General features: G+C 44.5%; 1 pseudogene; it reads left to right on the top strand.

Moving 5' to 3' along the window:
• The first annotated feature begins 1,174 nt into the window (after positions 1–1,174).
• Positions 1,175–2,813, top strand: LOC125617659 (annotated as a pseudogene).
• Positions 2,814–5,897: the final 3,084 nt, after the last annotated feature.

Raw genomic sequence — 5,897 nt, forward strand, 5'->3', positions numbered from 1 at the left:
TGTGATTAAATGGGAAATACACATAAATACTGCATTCCAAAGTGAGGTGTTTGGGTCAACAATTTTTTTAATATATTTTATTTGAAACAAGTTCTTTCTGAGTTGCTTAGGTCCTGGCTAAATTGCTGAGGCACCTCAGCCTCAGGATCCTCTGGGATTACAGGCTTATGCCACCACACCCACTGACAAGAGGATATTTTTTTGAGCTGTAGTAGCCCCCTTTTTTACAGAATAACATTCCTACTTTTAAAAAATGCATGACAAATTATGATTACTTAGACTTAAATATTTGGCCAACATTGTCAAAAATAACCTAAGCAGTTCCCTGTAAGATAATCCATTGATAGTATTTTTTGCCAGTGATAAAATGTAAGCTCTCAAGAAGAAATTAGAATCTTGGAGAACCTGAATCCACAACCATAAACTTGGCAGCTTCCCAATACTTAAAACATTTTTCTGTTGAAATCTGCAGTAATATTAACATGTGTTTTTTTTATAAATTGTACTTTAATGTATCAACACTGGATCAAACCATGCATGAATTTAAAGAATATGATGCATTATGGGCACAAGGCTCATTCAACATGCAAGAAAAACCCATGTACTATAAAGCAACAGAATAGGAACTATTCAATGATACTGTTTCATAGAACTTTTAAGAAGCTAACACTCTGTCATTTCAGTGTAGTATTAATGGTAAATATCCAGTTATCTAAAACGCTATGAAAAAACATTCCTCCTACATATTTGTGTGAGGCTGCATTTTTTTCTATTTTTCAACCAAAATAACAGGTTAAATGCCAAATATGAAAGTCTAGAATTTTCCAATGAGATAAATACAAAAAAAAAAAAAAAAAGAATTGCAAAACTGTAAAATGCAAAAAGGTCACTTTTCTCACTGTGGTTGTTTTCTTTTGGGAAATAGTTATTTCTCCTTAAAAATATTATATGTTACCCTGCTATTAGTAATATTCTAAATGAGTCACATTTTTAAGAGTGATTTTAACCTTTAATATGTCCACGTAAACATAATTATTTTGGGAATCCACACTAATTTCTAACCGGTCTCTGACCCTAGAACGGTGGCGGTCTCTGACCCTAGAACGGTGGCGGGGTTAGGGAAGCCACACACTGGGGATTCCCGACCTCCAGGAGTTTCACTTCTCCTTTCCCAAACCCGTGTCTCGTCCCTCTGCCTGGACACTCATGACGTGGTCCCAGTTCTCGCTCCCATTGCGTGTTGGGTTTCCAGAGAAGCCAATCGGTATCGCTGCGGTTCTGGGTTATAGAGTTCCCACAGACCCGCAGAGATTCAGATCCTCCAGACCCCGAGGATGGGGGTCCCGGCTCTGCAAACCCTCCTCCTGCTGCACTCTCAGACCCTGGCCTTAACCGAGACCTGGTGAGTTCAGGGTCTAAAGGGAAATGGCCTCTGTTAGGGGAGGGGCGAGGGCACAGTCCAGCGGGGACGCTTGACCCGGGGAAATCTTGCCTTGGTAGCGGTTGCACGGAGATACAGACCCTCCCCACCCGCACCGCTCCTTGTCTTGATCCTCCCATCTCATTACCTGCTGCCTGGTCGCCTTATCCTTCCTCCCCTTTTTGGTCTCACGGGCTCCAGCGCCCGCCCTTCCTATCTGACTAACGTAGGATCCCCGGGTCCAGTGCCAGGAGGAGAATCTCAGCTGCTGCCTATCTTCAGGCTCCACTCCCTTCTGTATTTCACCAAGACTGTGTCCCGGCCCTGCCGCGGGGAGGCCTGGTACATCTCTATCCGCTACGTGGACGACTTAAATATTTGGCCACTTCGATAGCGACATGGTGAATCCCAGGGCAGAGCCGCGGGTGCCATGGATGGAGCAGGTGGGACCTGAGTATTGGGACCGGAACACACGTCAAGCGCAGTGCACAGCCTTTCCGAGTGATTCTAAACAACCTGCTCGGCTAGACCAGAGCGACGCAGGTAAGTGACCTGGGCCCAGAGCGAAGGACACGAGACACCCTCATTCTCCATGAACGGGTCGGAATGGCCCAGCTTCACCCTAAGGCTGCGGGACTCGCGGGTCACGTAGACCTGGGGAAAGCCCCAGGGATTCACTCCAGTTGGGAAAAGGCTCTGATCAATCACCGCCCCTCAGTGTCACGCGGGGAAAGTCCATGGGGCCGGCCTGACAAGAGCGGCGGTGCCAGGAGCTCATACCTACCAGACTCTCCGTGGCTGCATCCTGGGGCCGAACCTGCGCCTCCTCCGCGGGTACTGTCAGGACGCCTACGAGGGTGGATTACAGTGAGCTGAAAGAGGACCTGCGCTCCTGGACTGCGCGGACACAGCGGCTCAGATTATCCAGCGCTAATGGGAGGCGTCCAGTGAGGATTATCGCTGTAGGGCCAACGTCGAGGGGGAGTGCGTGGAGTGGCTCGGCAGATACCTGCAGTGTGGCAAGTAGAAGCTACAGCACGCAGGTACCAGGGGCTGAGGGTATCTCCGCGATCTGCAAGTGGCACTACCTGCCTTCCCCCCAGAAGGGGAGTAAAATTGGGCCAGTGCTAGAATATCGCTCTCCCCTGAATCCAGAAAGGATGGAATCCCCCTGGGTTTCCGAATACTGTACTAGAGAGTATTACTCTTGGAGATAACTTAAGGATCCAGTTGTAACCATCTAGGGGTACTGGGTTCGTTGTCTCAGTTCAGCAAAGAATTGACGCACAGAACACAGAGATAGCAAGCAAGCAGCGGGTTTATTACAAAAGCTACAGAGACTTCTCCGAAGAGAAAGGGCCCCAGAGCTGGGAATCAGGTGTGTGTGGGGGGCGGGGTGTTAGAGTCTGTAAACAAGTCAAAATAACACCTGGCATTTTGCCAGGGGAATGTTACAGTTGTAAACAAGTCTGGATGATGCCTGGCAAAATGTCAGAGGGAGTGGTTTGAGAAGTAACAAAACCGAGCCATTAGGTGTAAAGATTCCTGATTGGTTGACTGATGTATCTAGTTTATGCTAATTAGATAAGCTGTGTGGAATGTATAAATACTGCTCCTGTCCTTATCTCCTTCCCTGTCCACGTTCTCCTCAATATTATTGATTGGTGCCCCCTCTGTCCTCGTGTCTGTTTTAGGTTTTCTATTGGATCCCCCACTTGGAAGGAGGAGTAAGGAAGTGTCTGTCTAATTGGGTCCCCTCTCTCTATTTTTAGTTGTAGATGGACACAATACCTTTATTTTGTTTATTTAGTTTTTTTATGTGGTGTTGGGGATTGAACCCAGTGCCTCCTGCATGCAAGGCAAGTGCCCTACCCCTGAGCCACAACCCCAGTCCCTGGAGCCTCTTATTAAAGCATATGAGTGTAAAAGAAAAGTTTATCACCCTGGTGATCGTTATGATGGGAATCTGATTCCCAGCAGTAACAGGTAACAGAGGAAGGTCCCTGATGAGGTACCTTCCAGGAAGACAGTCTCCTCATCCCTTTACCTCTTCTTTCCTCATGGTTCCTGATCCTGCTCCTGATCTGAAGTCATAGTTCTGGAAATTTCCCCAGGGTTCAGGATTTGCTGTTTCCTTTAGAACCTCATGACTCATGATCAACCCTGGCTTCTCACAGGATGTTTTCTTCCCACGGGTGGAGAAGGAGGCAGCTACACTCAGGCTGCCTGTAAGTATGCAGAGAACTGATCTCTGAGACCGTTGGGGACAGTGTAGACAGGAGCCCATGGGGAAGATCACCCAACCCCATAATTCCTCTTTTAGCCACAACTGTTATGGGCCCTTTTTGCTCTGCCCCAGGCAGTGACAGTTCCCAGGCTTCTGATGTATTTCTCCTGGCTTGTAAAGGTGAGACCATGGAGGGCTTGAAGTGGAAGAGGAGGGAGGGCAAGGAAGACTCCTAGTTTATGGGGATTCTTTGGATTTGGTCATTTTTAGTATATGGTGGGCTGTTCAGAGTGTCACCACTTACGGTGAATGATATGAATTTGGTTTTGATTATTTTTTTTTTCGGTGTGAGATAGCTGCCTTGTATGGGACTGAGAAATACAAGATTTGTTCAAGTGCCCCCAACATTGAGATTTCGGGAAGCTCCTAAATTCTCTTTCTGCAACTGGCCCCTAAAAACTTACGTGTCTGTGTTCCAAGGAGTATAATGTGAGAAAATGTGGACACCAGCCTATTCCTAAGCATCTAGTCCCTCTTGTTTGTCCTCTCATTGTCTAAGTCAGTTTTCCATTACTGTAAAAAAAAAAAATACCCAAGATAATCACTTTACAAGAGGAAAGGATTTTTGGCTAATAGTTTGAGATTTCAGTCCATGATCAATTGTCCCCATTGCTTTTATTTATTTTTTTTAAGGGGGGGGGGAGAGAGAGAGAGAGAGAGAGAGAGAGAGAATTTATTTATTTTTTGGCGGACACAACATCTTTGTGTGTACGTGGTGCTGAGGATCGAACCCGGGCTGCACGCATGCCAGGCAAGCGCGCTGCCGCTTGAGCCACATCCCCAGCCCCGTCCCCATTGCTTTTAGACCTTTGGCAAAGCAGCATGTCATGGTGGCAGCACCTAGCAGAGGAACAAAAGAGAGAAGAAACCATGGCCACATGACATCCTTTGAGGGTACAACCCCAATAACTGAAACCTCATACAAGGCTCCACCTCATATTTTTCCCACCATCTTCCAATAGAACCACATGCTGGGAACCAGGCTTTAACATGAACTTTTGAAGGAAATTTCAGATCCAAACTATAGTGTTACCCTTACAAGGTTCAGCCAGCCCTTACACACAGTAAATTTGTGACATCAAGAGATGAATTTTCAGATTTATACAGCTCTTGCCCTCCTTCTAGATGTGTTCCTTGGATTGTACTTCCCATCCACTTCCTAACCTTCTTAAATGAACCAGATTTGGGGATTAGGAGAAAAGAGGGACTTTATAATTTCTCATCATAGATAGATTCCTGTTAAGTTTTTGTTTTTTCTAATCACCTGTCCCTTTTCCCTGCCCTTAGTTCTAGTAATCCTAGTGATTGCTCCAATCCAAACTTGTGGATTTATAAAGCAGAATCTAATTTAGACATTTATTGCTTGAAATATAGGGCCTATGATCCTAGCATCTTGTTTAGTGAAGAGACAAATGGACTCATGTGTTGTGGAGTGCAGGGTGTGGGAAGTAGAGTCGGGGAAGAGAGGGCAGCCCTGACATCCAGCTGCCCGGAAAACACTGGGCTTCACACAGATATTAGAATTAGCAGACAATGACATTAAGACAGTGTTCATAAATTTATTCCAAATGTTCAAGCAGTTACATGAGACACATAAAAGATCACAATCAAAATTCCAAAGATAAAAGCATCTGAGATGTCAAATGTACAAAATGTGAGGTGGGATTCATGGTAGACTGTACTGAAGAATAAAAGATCAGGGCTGGGGATGTGGCTCAAGCGGTAGCGCGCTCGCCTGGCATGCGTGCGGCCCGGGTTCGATCCTCAGCACCACATACAAACAAAGATGTTGTGTCCGCCGATAACTAAAAATAAATAAATAAATATTAAAATTTAAAAAAAAAAAAAAAAAGAATAAAAGATCAGTGACCTTAGAGACAAAGAAATATAAACTTTCCAAAATTTGTATAAAGCAATTCTTACAATATATTGTCAGGTTTATGACATAATTTTATATGATGTTTAAAAATATCAGCACAACAAAGAAGAAATAGAGAATAGCATCTTCATATCTCACTGAAATTAAGTATGAATTTTGAAGTAGTTTTTGATAGACAAATTGTATAGAGTAAGTCCAAGAGCAACCATGAAGAAAACTATAATGAAAAAGAATTAGAATTAACATATTATAGTAGAAAATATCCACTTAATACATACAGAATCAGTAAAGGAAGAGGAAGAAAAGACATG

The sequence above is a fragment of the Marmota marmota genome, unplaced genomic scaffold (genome assembly GCF_001458135.2).
Source record: "Marmota marmota marmota unplaced genomic scaffold, marMar, whole genome shotgun sequence".
NCBI classification, from domain to species: domain Eukaryota; kingdom Metazoa; phylum Chordata; class Mammalia; order Rodentia; family Sciuridae; genus Marmota; species Marmota marmota.